This window comes from Podarcis vaucheri, assembly GCF_965113315.1.
Source record: "Podarcis vaucheri genome assembly, chromosome: 9".
NCBI classification, from domain to species: Eukaryota; Metazoa; Chordata; class Lepidosauria; order Squamata; family Lacertidae; genus Podarcis; species Podarcis vaucheri.
In genome coordinates, this window is record NC_138767.1 from 48,548,394 (window position 1) to 48,570,086 (window position 21,693).

At 42.4% G+C, this 21,693-nt stretch overlaps 1 long non-coding RNA gene across 1 annotated transcript; it reads right to left on the bottom strand.

Annotated features, from left to right (window-relative positions):
- Positions 1-3,176: 3,176 nt before the first annotated feature.
- LOC309540226 lies at positions 3,177-8,812 on the bottom strand. Its single transcript, XR_014223143.1, has 3 exons — positions 8,526-8,812; positions 8,011-8,105; positions 3,177-3,412 (listed from the first exon to the last, which is right to left on the bottom strand). It is a non-coding gene; the product is annotated as an uncharacterized lncRNA (long non-coding RNA).
- Positions 8,813-21,693: the final 12,881 nt, after the last annotated feature.

Consider the following 21,693-nt stretch of genomic DNA (forward strand, 5'->3'; position numbering starts at 1 on the left):
CAGTCAGCAATGTACACGAAAGGTATTTGTGCTCGCCACAAGGTGGAATAATACCTGTCAGCAGGTTTCTTCTGTTGAACACATCACTTTGCAGCATATAATCACGTTGGAGACAGCTACAAACACAGCTGAAATTCAAATGTACACAGTATGGCTAAGCTAAGAAACATCTTGATAGAAGAAGAAAGCAGTAAGCCAGCAAAACTTACCATGTAGAACTTGATAGTGAAAAGTTTGGCAGATGGCAATTACAAATGCCAGATGGATTTAAAAAAAGAAAAAAGAATAGCTGCACAACAGATGTGGTAATCAACACTGGTAAAAATAAGCTAAACTTATGTTCATAGTTGTACTGTATGCTTGCAGGATCCTTTGATGAAATCATTTCTGAGTTAAATTGGCAAATTCAAGAAAAGTCCAGGTTATCTCTAGGTTAGAGACAGGAATGGCCTTGCCATTAGGTGGTTGACTCAGGCAGCTGATTTTGTGACAGGACAGGAAATTGGTACTTTCAGGATTATTGTAATAATATTCCTGGGGAATAATTTTCTGTCTCAAGTGTCTAGGATGAGCAAATCTGTCAATTTCAGTTACTGTCAGCTTCTCTTCCTTTCCAGTTTCCAGTTCTCCACATTTCCACACCACAAAGGGCCAGCCAAGAGGCAAAGTCAGAGGAGTCCATGGTCAGGTTTGGCATAGACAGGCGATCCAGCAGCAGCAGGAAGGGCACAGAGCTGGTACACAGACGTTGTTCCAGCAGCTCTTCCAGCCCACCACTGGGATATTTGAACTGCTGGAACCACATCTGAACCTCAGCTGACTCCTATTAACTCCCTTTTCTCCAGAGGTCTCCTTGATATGAGCGTCTGACTACTGAGGACACCTGAACTCCTGAGGAATCCTTGACTATAGTCAGGCCCTTCTCTGGATGTGCTGGGTTTCCACCTGGCATTTAGCATGCCACCTTTTCCTCAGGCTAGGAACTTATTTGGCCTCAATGTCAGAGACTGAAGTCATGCTGGGCATGAACGGTCCTCCTTGGCCTCAGTTCAGGATCCTGGCTCCTTACTCTCAGATGGACTTCCTCAGCTGGGACCAGACACTCACACACAGTTTGGTTATTGGTTTGATCCCATACCTTGTTCCCACTATGTAGATCGGTTTTGTGTTTAAATAAATGTGGCCCAATTTACCCAAACTTTGGGGCCTTGCCACTTTATTTCCCCTGTGTGTCCAGCTTGATAATTACTGTTAATATCTTTATCATCACCATTATTTTCAGTGTTGTAGTGGTGTTTGACAGATTCCTAAGAGGGAGCAAGGAAGTCCAGAAAACGTCTAAAATGTTTTCCAAATACACAGCTCTTAGTCTGGTCTGGTCTAGTCTCAAATACTCTTGTGTGCTGATAAAAAGTACTGGAGAGAAATTATGCAGCCTAAGCAAGAGGTGCAGAAATTAGAATGCAATCTGGAACTGCAAATGTACAGTAATCACTTGATGGAAATAGCAGTGCAAATGAGATTTTCTTAGGATTTTAAAAACTTGAAAATTTTGTCATAATAGAGTTTCACATTAACACTGATTATGATCATCTTGTAATCAATTTTTTTTCGTGCTGGTAGGAATGCTATTTAAGCACACCCTCCCCCCAAAATGTAATTCAAACACTGAAGTAATATTCCCAAATGTAAAGGAATAGCAACATCATTTTCAGACTTTTTAAAGCATATTTGGAAGAGGTTATTCTAGACAAGATCAACAGTGAATTGATGAATGTCTAATAGCTGCAGTTTTAATTGTTTTCATATTGGTTTTAAATTACCATTGGAATTTTCTTGTTATACTCTTTCAGTGTACTGATGTTTGGCCCTGAGATTGTGACTGATGAAGGGCAGTTCAGAAATAAATCAGGAGAAATACTGTAATAGAAATGAAAATTTGCTAGAATATAATCTAAACTGTATTGCTACAACTGCTGAATGGTAGGTACACTACCAATTAATAGCTCAAAATGGTTGACTGATAGTAAATAATGGCCATAGTTGGGAATCTCTTTGTGTGTTTGAATGACGCCCATTTGGAAGGGACAGACAGAAAATGAACTGAGTTGGCTGGAGGCACTTTGGGAGTCTGATGATGGGGAGAGATTGGGGGCCCTATTGTGTTTTAGAGGTTTTGTTGGCTCCCAGACCTAACCATGAGCCACCATTCCTGGCAGTAGTGATGGGAAGGACTCACAGCAGGGCTTTGGTTAGACTCTGAACTAGGGGTAACTAGCATGTTGCCCTCCAGCTCTTATTGGACTACAAGTTCCATAAGCCCCAACCAGCATGGCTGATGGTCAACGATGATGGGAATTGTAGTCCAAAAATATATGGAAAGCATTACACTGGCTTCCTTTGACCTAGATGCTGCTATGAGCCTTATTCATTATAGCATATAGAGATGTTGGGAACCACATAAAATGTAGTTCCTTAGGGGTATCAAGAGTCAAGAGAACTATGGTATATTTCCCATGGCTCCTGGTGGTGCTGGATACAGTGGCAGATAGGGACTAACATAGCACCTGCTGTGAGCCCTCCCAGGCATTAGGTAAATAAGGCTGTGATGTTGTACTTCTTATCTGTTAATTCTCACCCCCAAATAGCTAAGCAAGCTGTAAGTTACTTGTGTTAACTGGGATATGTGAGAATGACATAGTTATAACAGGCATTGTATTGACATTTAAAAACAAAACAAAACATTACTAAAACAAACAAAGGTAAAGGTAAAGGTACCCCTGCCCGAACGGGCCAGTCTTGACAGACTGTGGGGTTTGTGCGCCCATCTCACATTTATTGGCCGGGGGCCAGCGCTGTCCGGGGACACTTCCGGGTCACGTGGCCAGCGTGACATCGCTGCTCTGGCGAGCCAGAGCCGCACACGGAACGCCGTTTACCTTCCCGCTGGTAAGCGGTACCTATTTATCTACTTGCCCCCGAGGGTGCTTTCGAACTGCTAGGTGGGCAGGCGCTGGGACCGAGCAGCGGGAGCGCACCCCGCCGCGGGGATTCGAACCGCCGACCTTTCGATCGGCAAGCCCTAGGCGCTGAGGCTTTAGCCCACAGCGCCACCCGCATCGTGTTTCCTTTTGGAAATGAGGCACAGTGGAGACTGCAGTGTCTTTAGGATAGATGGTTTATTTACACATATATACAGTTTGAGATTACAATGGAGGGCTTCACAGCATTGACACCCCAAAAGGTGTCTTGCTTCTCCTGTGACCACAGCTGTGGATGTAGAACAGAAATCAGCAATAATGGTCTGACCCTTTCTCCTGCTTTCTGCCTTAACCAAGCTTTTACCCCTAAAACATTCCTTCTAACTCTGATTTTGGCACAGAACCCCCCAGGTGTGCAACAAACAGTTTCCCTGTAGAAAAATAACAGCAAAGGTATTAGAACACACAGTCAAAAATGGATCATAAAGCACAATTACACTTTTAACCCAACACCAACACAGTAAGAGCTTATTTGTAACTAGCAAGTCCCAGTCCATTGGAAACAGGCCTCCTTCTTTCTCCTTGCTGCATACTCCTAGTCAGTTCTTCATGCTTAAGCAGCTTTCTGACTCACACTCAGTTATCTGAACAATTCATAAAAATAATCAAGTAGTTCCTACCACCACAGGCATGCAAAAATCAGGAATCAACCACATTTCAAAAATCATGGCCAAAATTGCTGGAAGGATAGATCAGCTGCTCCTACAAGTGGATCAACAGCTACCAACCCATTGCAGTATTTTTACTAACTAGCTCCTCCACTGATATGCTGTGATCATTATCAATTAAAAGAAAAGAAGCATGAAGGTTCTGACGGCATGCATAGACTGTTTCCAGTAACTCTTAGGGGAGGGGGACATACTTGGTTCAGGTCACAATTAATGAGGACCTACTTTATTAATTCGTCCCCAAACAATAAATGAACCAAAAAACACACAGCTGTCCTTCAACATTTGCACTTTTCTAAATTTTGCAATGCAGTCCTCCAAAATGTGTACAAATATGTGTACAGTAGGAGAAAGTGTACATATAAATGCACGCGTTAGTGAAAATAACATGCAAAAGATGCGTTCAGAAAGACCATTCACAAAAATGTGTCTATTTGGCAAAATTGCATACAAATATGTGCATGGAGGAGACTCTTGAGAGACTCTTGAGAGTCCCATGGACTGCAAGAAGATCAAACCTATCCATTCTAAAGGAGATCAGCCCTGAGTGCTCACTGGAAGGATAGATCCTGAAGCTGAGGCTCCAATACTTTGGCCACCTCATGAGAAGAGAAGACTCCCTGGAAAAGACCCTGATGTTGGAAAAGATGGAGGGCACAAGGAGAAGGGGACGACAGAGGACGAGATGGTTGGATAGTGTTCTCGAAGCTACCAGCATGAGTTTGACTAAACTGCGGGAGGCAGTGGAAGACAGAAGTGCCTGGCGTGCTCTGGTCCATGGGGTCACGAAGAGTCGGACACGACTAAACGACTAAACAACAACATGTGCATATGAGAAGAAATGCTGATTGATTTTCAGGAGGACTTTTTTTTTAAGATTGCAGTCTGATTTGGAAATGCGGCATACTGAAGTCAAGACTGGAAAAATAAGAAACAGAGAGATATCAACATTGAAAAATTCATTCCTCACTAGTTTGTAATCTTATTTTACAGTAAGGGATTTGTCAGGTTTGTCTTGTCACTACATCAACAGAGACAGACTACAAAGGCAATATTTGTGCCCATGCCACAGAGCTCCCTAGAACTGGAACATCAAAGACACAAACCTGGGGAATTTATTTGTAAAGGAGCACCATGTGCTCCACTACTTCATTTCAGACTTGCAAGAGAAGCATGGGAAGTGTTCTCTGGAAATGCAGGGACAAGGTTGCGCAGGAGACAGCAACATTTGGTCAGTAGCAGATGGCATGACAGAGTAGCAGGTTCACCTATCCTCCTGACAGCAGAGTCACTGCTGCTTCCTTGGACAGAAATGGGGAGGTGGCAGAGAGGTTGGTGTGGTACAAACACACCAGCAGGAATGTTTGCGCCATGCCAACCTTTCCATCACTTTGTCCTTCCAGGTAAGCTGCAGCAATTCAGCTTTCAGGAGGTTACACGAGCTCCACCACTCCACTACTGCATCTACTGCAGGATAGGCTGTTTTGCCAATGTTCTGTGATTGCTTATTTCTAATGTGCGCAGGGACCAGGGATCAGCAGGGCTATAATACTGTTACTTTACAGGAACTGAAGACAGTAAATTATAGACCTAATATGATTATGATAATGTCTTCTGATGTACCCTATAGCTTCTGCTCCTTGAATTACTTGGAGTTTAGATACTGATGATGATGATGATTTAAAAATTACTCAGGACAAATTTCTGATAACAGATAAAGGGGAGTTATTTCTAGAATGTGGCTTATGCAGATGAAAATGGACATTCTTACTGACAGATGGGCATGCTGTACTTTTTTTAAAAAAATGAATATGCATATATTATGCATCGTGTTTGAGGCTAGTATTGCTATTTATGGGTGACTTTTTATAGTAACTTGAAGAAGAGGTAGCTAGTACAAACATTGCTGCAAGCAATAGCCTGGACATATGAAGTACAACTATATATAAACGATAAGGCACACAGCATCTAAAATAGCAGGACAGTGATGGTCAGATGTTGTTTACAAGGACTCCCACATGACGCATGAATGGTAAGACATAGCATTACTAAGCATCTGAAATAATTTCACACGTTAAGGGTGTTATTCTTGTAAGTCGTGCCAGTGTAAGGAACTGATGGAAATTCAGTGCTGTAAAGAAACAATAATTCCCCAATACCCAAAGTAGTGGTGATGCTAAGATGTTGCTTCAGCTGTATTGCCCAAGGCCTTCATTCTGTGTGCATGTGAAATTCCTGACTTGTGTGGGCTTAAAGATCCATTGGAACTCTAGAATGATAACGGGTTTAATCTGTTATGGCAGCTCTGTGGAGTCACTGCAGGTTCAAACAGAAAGGCAATAGTAAACGCTTAAAACGAATGGTTTGGATGAGAAAAATGTACAGTAGCTTTGATGGATTGCCCAAGAAACCACTCAGAGCCAAATGCTTTGTTTTCAGATACACTAACCTGAGTACAAAAAGGTAATAGAATACTTAAATTTTGCCTTTCTGGTGTTTTTTTAAGTGTTGCTTTATTTATTTTCTGAAGTATGGCTTTCTACCGCTTATTATTAATTATGTGTTTTGTATATTGATTGTTTTAAGTACAGTTGATTGTATTGATTTATTGTAAATCAACTTCTCAGAGTACACAGTTATAGTATTATAGTATAGAAATATATAAATAAAAATAAAGATGTGTTGAGTATCTCTCTCACTCCCATGGGATCATTCATCCCACATGAATGAATATGGGCATATTCAATAATTTTCAGGGATTGGTGGTTTTAAAACATTTACTGAAGGGGGTTTATCTTTAAATTCTTAAAATTTGCTACTTATGAAGATTCATCAAATTGGGTGCGGGGGGCAGTAGGGAGTATTTTCACTTCACCCCTGAAACTTACAAAATTCAGTCCAGCACAAATTCAGATTAATAATGGCAGCCTTATTTTAAGGTTCTATATGTATCATTTTAGCATTGCCTCTGTTTGCAAGCCTTGTTGGCTTGTGAATCTGGCAGCATCCCAATCCAGTCATTCAGGAAGCCACATGAGGACCACAGTCTGTTTGAACTATGATGGGATTGACCTCCTTTCCATTTCCACTTGGAAACATTCCAGGTAAATATTCCTGCTTGCCACCTTCTTGGATTTTGACTTCTGCAGTCCCCATACTGAAACAAGCTGTAGGACTGCAGGTTGGAATGGCAGATTGCAAATTTCATCACTGCTGCACTCAATCAAGTCAGTTTGTACTTGAGCGTACAGTGGCATGTGTTTCTGGCTGATTGGGCGCATTGTCTCTTTAAATGTAGGTCATATTTCACTTTCCACACAGACAAAACCACATTTCCCTTTCATTTCCTTCTTTCTGCTTATCCCACACACGTACACACGGAATAATGCACATGGAAGATTTCAGAGGTACGCTCACAGCCTCAAGCACAATGTTCGAGAGGTTCAAAGGGGAAATGTCTATGTCATGTCTATCTGAATTTATATTAGCGTTTGCAACAGTGTTGTCTCTAAGAACTCAAGTATTTGCTTGTGCACATGTATCCTAGCTAAAGCTCTGCTCTGATCTTGCCACAGCATGGCATTCTTATAGCAAGGAGTCCGTTTTCCTCTGTCCTGTATTTCAGAATTTTACTGTCAGTAAGTTTGAGAGGTGGTGTGAAATGAGGGCCTCCGGCATGAAAGGAGTTTGCAATATATCAACAGTCCACTTAATGCCAGAACCCAGAGGAGGTGAATGGCAAACAATTTACTCAGTTCATTACATACTGAATAGCAACCAGCAGCCAAAAAGTCACTCAGCTCGGACCTTTGTTTTCTTAGGAGCGCATTTTCCTTTGATCTCCTTCAAACTAAACCTGTGTGCACTGAAGAAATACGGAATTTCCCCATTCAAGGCTGCATTCAACTATCAGGTACATGTCAATGAGGAATGTAATAGTAGTGTTGGTGGTGGTAATGACAGTAGTATTCATTTATTTAAATTATATCCTGCCTTTATCTAAGGAGTTCATGACCCGCCTCATTTTATCTTCACAACAAACGTGTGAGGTAGTTTATGCTGACAGATGGTGACTGGCCTAAGGTCACCCAGTGAGCTTCACGGCTGAGTGGAAATTTGAACCCTGGTATCCCGAGGCCTAGTCACATGTCACACCACATAGTCATAATAGTGTTGCATGCCACTCCAATCCGCTGGCACATGCACACATGCCTCAAGCTTTTCCTGTGTGTTTTTCTCCACTGAGGAAAATGCCACCATTTCCTTAAGCCCTGGTTGCTCCTCCAAGTCCCCTGGCACACCTGGAGTGAAGAGATCTAGAAGCAGCAGCTCTTCATCTCCATCCTGCAATTTGCCCTCCACTTTTCTCCTTTACTCCCTTTTCCACAGCAGACTCCTGTGGAACAGAGAAATCAATCAGTAGCAGTTCCTCAGTTTATGAAAGTACCAGCTGCTTATATACTGTTTTGGATTTGTTTGCCAAATTGGATTTATTGGATTTATGAATCCAAGTGCTTCTTCCTTTTTAGGCTAATCCACCCCCACCCCACCCCCCACCCTGAGAAAGAAACAGTAATGAAAGAGTTGACTGTGGTGATCACACAGGGTCCCCAGATGTGTGACGGTCTATTGATCCCTGTGCCACCACTATGATCACTTCCCAACTGCCACCAACCTGTTTCTCTCGAGTACACACTGAGTCCAGATAGTTGTTAACATTAAATCAAATAAGCAAGTTTATTTTATAAGCATTAACAAGTTTATGGTTTCAGATAATTTTTCTTGTCAGTTTCTTAATCTTAGTTTCTTTACTGACCTATACCTTCCTAATAACTCCTAAATGATTATCCCAACTGTCTATCTGACTTCTAACAGTTTCTCTCACTCTCTCACATCAAAACTAGACCAACCCACAGACTTATCCTCCCTCTTCCTTCTCCAACTCCCAACTGACTTCCACACAACTCCAACTCTAACTCTAACTCTAACTCTAACTCTAACTCTAACTCTAACTCTAACTCTAACTCCTCCCCTTGGGTTCCCACTGGCCAATCACTTCACACTCATTTAACCCTTTCCTTATGACCCACCTAGGAGGCAAACGCCACATTGACTTTCGTATGTCTTGAAGTGCTGCTACTTGGAAGGTACTGCTAGATTTTGGACTAAACATTTAACCAGATGATAAGCAAGATGTGAAAATGACATTCGGTCTAGTTTTGGTAGGCTGTGCATGGGGCAGAAGATAGCCAAAGAGAAATACGCAAACTGTATGTTTGTCTGCATGAAAATCTGGACACAAAAGTTATTGAGGGTTGTGTTTTTGTTGTTGTTTTTTTTGCCTAAGGTGCCATTGTTGTATTTTTAGGGTTTTTCCATCAAAAAAAGTCAACACTTTCAATATGGGCTGCCATATCAAATCCCGTCTATGTCTGGGAAATTCCAGACGTATGGCAGCCCTACCTATCAACCTTGTGATACCTAGCACACTGTTTTCATGGGGCCATTCTCTTCCACCACAATTACTATTAATTTACTTACAATTATTCTTTGCCATCTCAGGTTATAGAAAGGGTTGTAGCTTAGCATGATTATTTCAGCATTCCACTTATCAAGTCATGCACTCAGTAGATTTGCTATCATCTGCCACTGTCCTCCTTTCACATCATGCAGAGTATTAGGGCTGAAGTGATAGCACTGCTCTAGTTCAAGATATTACCTTTCTTCTCCACTGCATAGTTTTTGTGCCTGTACAATTCTGATTCATGCATGATAAAATGAACTTTAGTTTTTTTCTCCAGGCTTTACTCTCTCCATTGCTCTCTTTCACACACCCTGTATCACCGTTATTGTTTTCCTTTTGGCATGCTTATTTTTCCATTTTGCACCTTTGTTGTCATTAAAAATAAAAATTAAAATCCAGCAATGGTTTATCCTTGAAGTAATCTCATCTATTCATCAAGGATCCCTTAGGCCAGCGTTCTCAAAGTGTGTGGCATGCCACACTGGCAGGAGATCATCTCAGGTATGGAGAGAAGATTCGAGGACAATTAAAGAAACATTTCAATGTTATATAGCATAGTATCAATATTTTCTCCTTCTTATGTAGCTGCATTGTTTTAAATTTTCTCAGTGTCCCATGATCATATTGTAAAGTAGTTGTGTTCTGTGTTATAAATCAAGCACTGCTAGGAAATCTTTTTTGTTTTGTCTTCCAATGTATTTCTTATCAATAAAAAAAAATAGTGTGGTGTGAGATGGGATCCTCATAACAGAGGATCCTGGTTGCGCGCGGCACCCAAGAGCTCACCTGACAGGGTTAAAATGCTGGGGGATGGAGGAGCAGGAAGTCCTGGCCATTTCCCTGGTATCATGCCAGGCTGTTTTAGCCAATAGCCAGTAGGTGGCGTGATCCCAGGGGCTTTAAAAGCAGCAGTGTGATGCAAGTGGGGCACTTGCATTTGCACGACTGAACACCTGCCCACCCTCCCTAGTTCAGGTAGAGTCACTTGGCCTTGCTTTGGTTTGGGTCACCTTTTTTGGAACAGGGGCTGGGTAGGAATTTTTCCATTTGGCATATTGGCTTTTAGCCATTTGGTTTTCACCTACCCCTTAGCAAATCGTCACAACTTGTAAGGTGGCGGTTAGGCATTGGCTCAGTTGGATTGTGGGGAGGGGAGGTGCGGCCATCACCTGCCCCTCCAGGAATTGGGTATTCCGTTAAAGGAATCTAGGAGTCCTGGATCTCATCCGAAGTCCGCTTGAGGGGCTAGGGCCATGCCAGGACCACAGGAACCCCAAGGTGAGCTTAGGTTGGTCCTCATCGACCTTGCTCCCTTGTTTGGTTTATCCCATTGAACGATCACCCTGAGAGGTGGAGTCAATTATAGTGGGGAGTCAATGCGTAAGCCAATACCGCTCACGTGATTATATTTCAATAAAGTTGTGGCCAAAATTTGACCAAAAGCTTAAACTAATATAAGTGTCTGTGTGTATTTATTTTGGGGGTGGGTCATGGGGGCCTCGAGACGCAACAGATTTCCCCCCTGAAAGTGTTGCCCACTGACTTAGGCAATATGATGATGACATACCAGTGTTTCCCACATTCTAAGCAAATGTCCTGACAATGTTAAATAGCCAATCAGATTTGGTTATTTGAAGATATCATGAAGCCAGATCAGAGTAAGAAAATCTTCAGTCTGAATGGGCAAATCCTTGTACCAAAATGGGGCATTTTTGAAGCATACCTGCCCTCACTTTGGCTCAACCGTAGTAATGCAAGACACCTAGACTAATGTATGCTAAACTCATGATGGTAGAGAATTCTCTGCCCTTCTTCTTGCAGGCTGTCGAACAGCTTACAGAAACTCTAGTAATAGTGAAGGATTAGTGAATTATAATGACATGCTTAAGATTATAGACTGCTCTGCTGTACATGAGTCAATTTTCAGACATGGTAAATGAGAATGAAATTATCACAGTAAGTGTCACCTCTTCAGCACCCTGTGCCACCAGCCCAACATATCCATTGCTGCAGTCAGATTATGGCAGGCTGCAAATCATTTCTATTTCCCCTGTTTAGCTGGCAATGGAATTATCCACCCTTTGCTTCCTGAACTAATAGCTGACTAAAGAGCTCTGATTCCTTTCTCTCCATCTGGCCATCACACGAAGCTTAAGGCCTACACTTCCCATTAGTACCAGGAGCTGTCAGTGTGGACTAGTGCTATTGACACCAGTATGATTGCTGCTTACCAATGCACAGGCACTCCCACTGATGTAACCACATAGCCCTTATCTTACCAGTGATCTGTCCCGAGCTGACCCCACCACAGTAAGTGGCAGCAATGATGTCAAGAGGGTGCCACTGTAGAACCACCACAGTGACCACTCCCAATGAGTCTGTGAAAGGGTGACCTGCTACAAAATGTTACAGTGTGGAGTGCTACTGTTTAGGATTCTAATCAGCCAGTCATGGCCTCTTCCACGATGCTCCATTCCATTCTTCTCCCACATTTTTTCATTCCTCCAGCAAATACTCAGCTTTCTATGTCTATTAAACACTCTCAGCACACACTGTGCAGTTTGGTTCGGGTCGGGGTTTACATCCTTAGGCCTCCCTTCCAGATCTTTTGTTTGTAAGCCTTAGGGTCTCCCAAAAGGCAAGTGCCTTCATCTTGCTTGTCAGTTGCCCTGTTTTGGCTAGGATCCTGGTAGCTGCATCCACTATTAGTATATATGGTGATTTACCCATCGCCCATCTTCCTTTCTGTTTTCTGCTGGTGTTTTTTTCTGCATTGTTAACAGCTAGCCTGTGCCTGAAGCCCATTTTTCTATAGACAAGCTTTCCTATAAAAATTAAGAACTGGGAGCCAAAGTCTATCCAGATTGTAAAACAAGCTCCACCCCCTCTGTTTCCATGGAGCGTTATGAAATCCATCCACACCAGGGCTGACACATAACACAGTTGCTATGAACAGAAACAAACAGAACTACGTTAAAACCAAAATGTTAACGCACAGAAAATTTCTTGTTCCAGTACTTAAATACGCACATGCATTGCCATAGAAATAGAAACTATTATTAATGCAAAAAGGTAAATTGGGTATAAGTGTCTGAAATAAATTCTGGTAACAATGCCCTTTACAATTTCTTATCTGTAATGGGTGGACAAACTGAGATTTTATTTTATCTTGCCTTTCATGCTTTCTAAACAGTGCTTCCCTATAGAGTAAATGCCAATGTATATCAGAACACAGAATTCATCTGCTAGCCTTGAGGGAAGAAACCTTCATATAGCATAGCTTGCATTAGCCATGGTACTGTAAGCTACTTCTGTATTAGAAATGAGTCAGTTCATCCCAAGGAGTTCATGCACTCTTGCATAAGCAAGACTGCAACAATTATACTATCTAAGAGGGAGGGAGAACAAAACGTTGATATACTGTTAGCTGTAGAAGTCTCTTATAATTACTGAGTTTGGCTAACAGGATTTAGACTGAGGAGGAAAATGGACAGTGCCTGTATTTTAGTGTGCAAGCTACATAAGAGAGAAATACATGTCTTAAAGATCTATAATAAAAGCACCGCTGAAAATGTTTACCTTGATGATAGAACTTAAAGAAATAGCAATGAGGGTGGGTGGGAATCTCCTAAACGCAGATCCAACTGATTCAATTCAGATGGATCATGAGTAATGGAAGGTCATCAATTACAGTCACTCAAAGGGGTGTATTGCAGGGTTAGTCAATGTTGGGCCCTCCAAATGTTGGACTACAACTGTCATCATTTCTAACCACTGGCCATGATGGCTGGGCTCATGAAAGCACAACAGCTGGAGGGCACCATATTGGGTATCTGTGCTGTACTGCATTCAAAGTGCATGGAGCCTTAGAGGCTAGACACTCCAGGAATATGTCTTTTCCAAAAATTTAAAAGAAAAAGATATATAATTTAGAGGGACAGAGGCAGTGCTGCAGCCCTCACATTTTAAAGGATTTTCTCTGAAAAATCCACAGAGAAATGGGACAAAATGGAAATAGTCCCATCCCCATGCAGAAGTGGAATGGACTGGACTTCAGTGGGCCCAACCCTTCCTATAAATATGCTTACAGGGTATGAAGTCAGAATGGGTTACAGTATACTTAACCAGGTGTAATACACGGAAAATAACCCCACTTTCAAGAAATTATGCTATTGTGCTTAAATATTTTTTCCTTATACAGCTCAAGACAGCAATTAAACATAATTGTTTAATCAAAAGGCTTGGCTCCCGAATAAATCAGCTCCCGAACGTTCCAGTTTGCAAACATTTTTCAGAAGCTGAATGTCATTTTTCAGAAGCTTCCACAGCTTCTGATCGAGTGTGGGAAGCTCCTGCAGCCAATCAGAAGCCATTCCTTGGTTTTGAAACTGTTTCAGGAGTCAAACAGCCTCCCGGAATGGATTAAGTTTGAGAACCAAGGTACCACTGTACAAATTTTTAAGTTCAGTCATGAGACTCTTTATCTCAGGGTTGAGGATTCAAGCCTCACATTGGGCAAAAAGATTCCTGTCATCACAGAGGGTTGTATGAGATGATGCTCGTGGTCCCTTCCAACTCTACAATTCTGTGATTCTAGCTCAAAGAGGTTTATGATTGACATGAAAAACAATCTTATTTGTTTAATCTCAAACTAAACCTAATAAAGTAGTTCCATAACACCTTTTCTGTGGTCCACAATATCGTTTTTACAGGACAGGGGAAGAGAAGGGTTAATCCAGCTCCCATATGCTTTGGCCCTGTCATGTGCAGTTAGGCCAGTGTTTCCCAACCGGTGTTCCGCGGCACACTAGTGTGCCGCGAGACGTTGCCTGGTGTGCCGTGGGAGGGAGGCGGGCGAGTCGGGCGGCGAGAGGCGGGGCGGCGGCGGTGAGGAGAGGCCGCCCAGCGCGGGGCTCTCGCCGTCTGCCTGCCTGGCTGCCTGCGTGGCGCTGACGTCACGGGGCTGTAACGTGCCCCACATAGGCACACGCGGGGCGGCGAGCGAGCTCCCTCCCACATCCCATCGCCACTCGCTTCGGCCGGCCTACTGGACTGTCGCAGGCGGAAGGCCTGCACATGCGCGAGGTTTTCGCGCCTTCGGGATTCCCTTCATGCCTTCCTCCTCCCGGGTCCTTGAGAGCGCGGGAAGCAGCAGCGCGAGACCGGCGTTGAGCCTGGTAGGTATTGCGCTTGCCAAGGCAGACATTTGGGAAATGAAAACTTGCAAAGCAAGCAACCAGTTCAATCTGAAGTACGTGTATGCTTAATATCCTGTATCTGAAACCTGTTCTGCCCCCTCCCCCACACTTGGTGCCATTTTCATCTACACATGCAGCAGAGTAAGTTGACCCAGAATAGTACCAATTCAGATGGCAGATGGGAGAATGACAGTGCTGAATGCTTTCCCATGTAGAACAGTCCCTGCAAATAAAAACCTAGCATATTTGGAAGAGGGATGCTAGCCTAACCATTACCTTCTATGCTGTTACTATTTTTTTTTTTTTTTTTTTACATAAGTAAAAAGTGACCTTTCCCCATCTGGCATGGTGGTGTGCCTCGAGATTTTTTTCATGAAACAAGTGTGCCTTTGCCCAAAAAAGGTTGGGAAACACTGAGTTAGGCCATTAGGCATGCAGGTAATGAGGCATGTGTGTCCTTTTGGAGGCTAAGCATCCTATGTTTGCGACTGGGAAGAACAAATACTGTTGTCAGAAGGGAGCTGATTAAATGCTCCGGTGCATGCATGGAACACTATTATTTTATCTCTTATCACATGATAGTTTTGATCTAAGCTTAATGTGTGAAGCTCCCTTAATTTGCTAAAGTCACTTTACCTTTAGATGAGAAAAGGAATCCAGTTGGTGCCCTTTCTCATGTAAATTACTGTGTGCGTAGTAATTTACTATGACGATAGGGATGACAATAGTGATAATCTGGCATAGAACAGTTTCCTTTATTTTTAAGATGATGGATCAAGTGATTTACTTAGCCTCACAATAGAAGGTGTAAAAGCTAAGCATAAAATCTAGCCTGCTGACAGCTTTTCCCAAGCCCCTCTAAGCCTCCTGGATGGAGTGGGCAATGAGTGCAAAAGAAGTTGTGAACAAGTATTTTATTTTAAAAATGGAAATAAAAGGCTTTCCTTTTGTTTTCTTTCTCCTTGAAAGCAAACCGCATTCAGTTTTGAGAAAAGTCTTGTGTGCATTTACTGCAGTATATGCAATCTCTGATCAGGGTGCTGGTTTTCAAAATGTATCAAAGGATGGTTTTGACTCTGTTAGCCCTCCAGCATCCATGCAGTGGCTTTTGTGAACACACAACTTTCCATGGAAGAAAAGGCTTCTCCCTTCTTCAATGCCAGGTAAAAAGGTAAAGGTAAAGGGACCCCACACCATTAGGTCCAGTCGTGGCCGACTCTGGGGTTGTGACACTCATTTCGCTTTATTAGCCGAGGGAGCCAGCGTACAGCTTCCGGGTCATGTGGCCAGCATGACTAAGCCACTTCTGGTGAACCAGAGCAGCGCACGAAAACACCGTTTACCTTCCCACCGGAGCGGTACCTATTTATCTACTTGCACTTTGACGTGCTTTCGAACTGCTAGGTTGGCAGGAGCAGGGACCGAGCAATGGGAACTCACCCCATCGTGGGGATTCGAACCGCTGACCTTCTGATCGACAAGTCCTAGGCTCTGTGGTTTAATCCACAGCACCACCCGCATCCCTCAATGCCAGGTAAAGCTCTGCAAACATCTGGGGAAAGTTCAGAGAGGAAATCCTTGCTTGATTGCAGCTCCATGTATGCATCATTTATCCACAAGACCATGAGGACATCATTTGTGGTTGATAAGCAGGAAGGTCATGATTATGCTGTGTGGTACACATTCACTGAGCTATGAATTCTTATGGGCTGAAAGCATTCATCTGTGCTGATGCAATTTTGAGACTATTGTTACTTTCTAAACTTTCTTTTGAAACCAAGAGCCATGTAGGTTATGGCCATAGGATGAGACGCTGCTTGTTGGGAAGGACTTCATCTCCCTAGGTGAAATGAGCGGAGAAGGTATTTGTCCTGCTCAAGTGAGAGATGTGGAGGAAATTAGTGTGGGTCCGGGTGTTTGTATGCTGCTATTGGACTTTTTGTATTTATTTAGTGCACTTATTTTCCTGTTAGTTGACTGTTTGAGCGCTTTATAAAAGTGAGAACTTAGTGGATGGAGTGATATGGTGGGTGTAAGGAGATTGTTGAATGACTGTGTATGTGGGTTGTGTAGATTTTGTGTAGTGTGACTGTGTAGGTGACCGATTTTGCAATATTTATGACATTTTTATGATGATACATTGTAGTGATGTTGCATTTTTATGTGTTGTGTTTAGTATATGGATTTTCTTTTTACTTCTGTACATTGATACATGAAATGTGAAGCCATTAGTAGTAGTAGTAATAGTAGTAGTATTTGGTGTTGAATGTGGAATTTGCATTTTTTATTTTGAGGGGGATTAGTAAATCACTAAACGATTCTGTTGAAATATCAAGTGGTATATAACAAATAAATCAATAAATACAAGTAACTGCATTTGTTAGTGCTCTTTCAATCTCCTTTTGTCTCTCCCTCTGTTGCCTCCCGCACAGTCAAAATGTAGGTTACAGGGTCATTTAGGGACATGGTGCTCTGGCCGTAAGCTGCCACTTGCTTAAGGAACTTTACAGAATGCTACATATGATGACAGCACTATATACATGAGCATTGTACAGGAAAGCATATTATTGAAAAATGGATTATAGCAAGAATAGCTATCTTGTGCTGTGTATTCAAGAAATCTGCAGATAATCTCTCATCTGCTTTGTCTTTTCTAACTGGTATTCAAGAGCCATCAACACTCAGCTTGCATTTGCGTTGAAGGCAGAAGTTTCAGGGAAAGCAGATGCACAGTAGAATGTGTCGTTTAATCTAGGCTTTTGTGTTGCACCAAATCCTCAGAGAATGGTACCAGTCCAGCACAAAGGAGTTGTTTGCAGTGCTGATTAGTGCTTAACCTTTTAATACCACCATGCAAGCACAGCAGGGGTCCCAGGTGGGAGAGTGGCAGCCAGCCTGTGGCAGAGTTCATTGTCACTGAAAGTCTATTATATGTTGGTAGCGGAGGAACAGGCCAGAAAAAAACTGAAGCAAGCTTTACTAATGTGGCATCGTGATTTTCTAGCTAGGGGTGTATATTAGGAAAGAGCATTTCTAGCATAAAGGGAGAGCTGTAGAAGAAAATGTATTGAAATGGCTGCATATGGGCCAGCTTCCACAATTAGCTTTTCCCTGCCTTATTTAGTCCATAGTGCTCACTTGTTTTCTGGAGGAGATTCTGAAATTAAACCTGATGCAGAACCCAACACCATGTTGCTCCAATGACCATATGCTGATGAATGTTTGGACTGTCCCTTCATTTCAATGGAAGACCAGCTGCTCACACATTATGTGGGGCTGGAACAGTGCTCCCCACTGAAGTGAATATCTGAAGGTCTGTGTCCAAATGGGAGTACCCTGCAGAAGATTATCAGACTGGGTTTAAAAAGAAATAGATTTTATTTACCTTTTAAAATTAGACTTTTCAACGATTAACAAAGTATGGATTCTCATGGAGGGCCTTCTTGAGGTAGAGCAAGGGTGGGGAACCTCAGGCCCAAGGCCCCTCTGTCTGCCTAGACCACACCCCTCACCAGTCTTCCTCTGTGCACCTTTACTTCTCTTTAACCCCCATTGTAATCAGCTGGATCTTCTCCAACCCACTGGGCTGACAAGAGATGTAGCAACACTCCATTTATTCTCTGCCTGAGGGTCTAACTTCCTGCCAATGCCCAGGCTCCTTAGGGGCCCAGCCCTGGCACTGGTGATGCACCTGCCAGGTGATCATTATGTGCCTGCCACAATGGAAATGGTCCTACAAGAACTGTTTAGGCTGGAGGGAATACCCAAAATGGAAAGACACATAGACTGCGGATGGAGAGGAATAGAAACAAGAGGAGTGAGACAGATTAGGTAATGGGATATCCACAATATTATGGATATGGGCCTGCATCATCCTTTTGTCTTCAGACCAGAAACATAAACTCTGTAACCTAGCAGGTGGGATGGGGGTGGAATATGAGTTTGTGATGCAGGCAATTCCCTGAAGAAAAGAGCTAAGAGCATACTGAAAAATATAGAATGGTTTTGTCTAACTTCTGCTCCTTTTATCTAGGAATATCATGTGAAGAGATTCATAGACCTGCATCATTTAAAGACTTAAAACACATGTTCTGTACACCAGATGGCATATTGTAGTAGTAATAAAGTTAAGTGCCATGCCAAAGCCTTTGCTTGATGGGTTTCATGGCAACCAGCTGTTTTGCCTTTTTCTAGTCTAGTCTATTCCACAGGCTGCACAAGGCACCACTTCTACTATTAATGAACTGCAAAACTCATCCCTTTGCCCCGAGAGTAAAGGTTCTGGGAGCTCTTGTTGTGCAATGTGTCCTATGAAGTGGTGCTACAAGCATATCATGCCACTGAAAATCAACAGAACATGAGCCCTTTGTATGCGAAGCGCACCCAGGGAAAGAAGGTTCACAGTTCTCTTGCCAGAAAAATAATTGAAAGTTTTTTTTTTTGGGGGGGGGAGTAAGTTTCAAATGTAATGGAATTACTACAGTGTCTTCCATGAGGAGTTAATTCTACATGACTGTAATGAGCTTTTGACTGTTATATGCAATAAAACAGTCTGAGTCAAGACCACAAACCACTCAATCTACTGTTTGCATTAGTCTTATGAAAGACAAGGCCTTAACTTAAACTTCAAAACAAAAAATGAAGAACAACTGGGGATGGTCTTATCTTTATTGTTTTCAATGAACTAGTAATTAATTGTGTAACAAAAGCTCAAGGGTCATAATGTACAACTGGATCTATCTATTCTGTTCTCAGATAAGTACTGAAGTTGTAAATCACATCAGCCTATGAGAGCACACAGCAAAGGGCACACCATGAATGTATTTGTTTAAATTTAGCTTTTATTTAGCTCATCAGCGTAATTGGAAGTGACCACCATCAGCACAACATATTAAGTGAGCTTGCCGCTGTTCTGAGCTATGCTGCTCAGCTTCCTTTTCTGTATTTCAGAATGTCATCATTTTTGACACTGTTAATGCCTTTTCTCTACAAATATTTGCCCAATTTCCTCTATATGCCAAGACAAGACAGAGCCGACTATTCTTAAAAGCTTAATATATTGCCTTGGGGTATTTTTTTTAAATAAAACAAAAAGCCTACCAGCTGCTTTGCTTTAACTTGGTACTTAAAATTTGCAAAATCCCTTTTCTCTGCTGATATTATTAGTATTTGAAATGCAGCAAATCTTTGATAAAATGTATAGTGCACACTTTTTAATGTTTACAAGATTAGTCCATCTTTTCCTATGCGGCAGCCTGCTTGCATGAGTGACATAATTCTTTGCCTTTTTTTACAGCAGAAAGTTGCCATATACTCAGTCAGACCATTGTACCACTTAGATAAGTGTCAGCTATGGTGACCACCAGTAGCAGCTTTATAGGGTTTCAGACAGGAGTCATTATCCATCCCTTCTTAGAGATTCCCATGGATTGACCTTGGGACCCTCTGTATGCAAAGCATTGCTCTTCCCCTATGAACTTTGATTACAGCAGGAGTGGGCAACATCTGACTTGCAGGCCTTCTCATTTGGTCTGTGACACAATTCTGGTCAAGCCACACCCACTTACCCCACACCTGGGATCATATATGATATCAGCTGTGGGGAGCTCTGACATCCTATGTGGCCTTTAGTCACTCTGAGTAGGAATAACTTTATCCTTTATTCTATATTCAGGTGTAGGGAAGGTAAAGTCATAGCAGGGTCAAGAAAGCTTTGAAACCCCGACTTTCAGCTGGTTGCAGGGCTTCAAAGTGCTGCACAAGGCTCTCTGGAAGCACCAATGATCAGCTGGTTGTCAGTCCTTGCAGGGAGCCCTGCAATGCTTTGAACACCTGACAAATGACTGATAATTGGGACTTCAAGGCACCATGCAGCACATGGGTGAAAACAAGTCACCTGGCACCATTGTGATGTCAGGTTATGCCCACATTTCAAACCTAGCCTATGGGGGCGAAGAGGGCTTGGCCTACTGTCCAGCTCCAGCTCCAGAACCCTAGAGCCCTCCAGAGCCCATCAACTCATCAATCAATGATGGTTAGCTTTGCTGTGAGTCAGAAGGTGCAACCCTGCTGATGAGCAGAGTGGGTGTCTTTTGGTCCAGTGCTCTGTCACAAGAACTCGTGCCAGAGCTCTGAACCAAAAAATGGGACATTCTGGGATACAAACAGAAGCCAGGATGTCCTGCTTAAAATGGGACAGTTGGGAGGTATGAATAACTATGGGGGTAGGACAGATTCCATGTGTCTCTCTCACAGAATCAGCACACCACTGGGAAGCAGGGTGCTAATTCTGTGGAAAGGCCTCATACAATCGGCCCTGCTCTTGTAGTTTTCATAATCAGACACAGCCCCAGCCATGTGGGGTTGCAATAGAATCACAGAATTGTAAACTTGGAAGGAACCCCCTTCCAACTCCCTGCAATGCAGGAATCTCAGCTAAAACATCCATGACAGATGGCCATCCAAACTCTACTTTAAAATCTCCAATGAAGGAGAGTCCACAACCTCCCGAGGGGGACTGTTCCATTGTCTTTTTTTTTTTAAAAAAATTGATATTTATTAAAATTTTAACAATTACAAAAAAAGCGGGGGGGGGAGAGACAATAAAGAGTTACAATACATCAAAAAAATAAAAAACAGAATAAAAAAGAATTCAACAATACAAGTCAATAAAAAGAAAAAAGGGAAAAAACAAAACACACAATACATCAAAACCAAAAAAAGCAGACAAAAAATTTAAAAACCAAATCCAATATTCCCAAATCTTTATCTTTCATTAACTTGTTTTATCGACCTCCTCACACCTCCCTTTTTTGTATTCTAGTTATTAATTATCTCAGCAAATCCTTTCCATCTTTCACTATATTTATACCTGCACTTTACTTTGTCTTCTGCTGATCTTATTCTTAATTTCCTTCCTTTCTCACTGAGGGGTAGATCTCGGGGAAACTCCAACTTGACAGTATCTTTATCCCTTCTCGACAGGTCAGCCCATTCTCCATAGTCAGCACTGAAATCCAAAAGATATTTGAAGGCATATTTCAAAGTCCCTCCAAGGTTAAGGGCCCCCACAACTCCAAACTTCCCCTGGCCCAAAACCAGATCCCAAAAGTCAAAACATCCCTGCATAGGCGGATCTATCCAGCTTCCCATCTCCAAACCAAACAGTACTCCAACTCTCCAAATCTGACTTTCTCCAGGTTCAGTCGTCAGAGACAACAACTTATGTTCCTGCAAGGCCGCGACTCCCTCCATTTCTGTTA